A 987-nucleotide genomic window follows, 5' to 3' on the forward strand; every position below is an offset into this window, starting at 1 on the left:
TTTGAACATTAGGTATGTTAATGGTCTATAAATGAAAGTTTTATATGACATTGTGACCCAGTAGCCACCAGAACCCTTTCTCACTATAAGAAGAGAGCCTAATGTTGGCTTCTCCATGGGTGAAATTTTGGCAATTAGTTAAATCTGCAAATGCATAATTACAGGTGCAACCCAGCTGGTTAGTCAACAGTTTTTTAATGTTTGGTGCATAGCACACTAAGTACTTTAGCAGTTAGAGACTGATACAACAATTAATTAGGGCATCAAATTAAATCAGGCAAGAAATATCATTATAGTCAAAGATTCAAAGCATAAATGTCACCAAAGAAAATTTAGAATAAACCCTGAGAGAAGTCACTTCTAAAATAATATATAGAAGGCTTTGCAATCTGTGACCTATTTTGCAAACTTTATCAATTGAATGGATGTGTATATTGTAGTAACATACATTTTCAGATTTAGCATTAACATGAAATTTCAAAATAGAAATTCTCCATCAGTCAGATTCATTCCTTATAATTTTTGTCAAATACCAATTAAACAGTTCTTCAACTCTTCTCACCTACCCCATCTTACCATCCTACAACCTTAAACTTTAATGATATTTGTGTGACACCAGCAAACATTGTTCCTTATTTTTTTTAAAATTAATCATTATAAATATGCTATATTTATGCATTTATTTATTTTTGAGACAAGGTTTCACTTTTTCACCTAGGCCGGGGTGCTATGGCATGATCATAGCTCACTGCAGCCTTAAACTCCTGGGCTTAAGCAATCCTGATGCCTCAGCCTCTCATGTAGATGGAGACTACAGGTGCCTGGCTAACCTTTTTATTTTTTGTAGGGTTTGGGTCTCACTTTGTTGTCCAAGTTGGTCTTTAACTCCTGACCTTAAGGAATCCTCCTGCCTTCCAAAGACCTGAGATTACAGATATAAGCCACTGCACTTGGCCAATATGCCAAGTTTAAATTTAGAGAAGAATT

Source organism: Otolemur garnettii, unplaced genomic scaffold (genome assembly GCF_000181295.1).
Source record: "Otolemur garnettii isolate 467f Iridium unplaced genomic scaffold, OtoGar3 scaffold00381, whole genome shotgun sequence".
Taxonomy (NCBI): domain Eukaryota; kingdom Metazoa; phylum Chordata; class Mammalia; order Primates; family Galagidae; genus Otolemur; species Otolemur garnettii.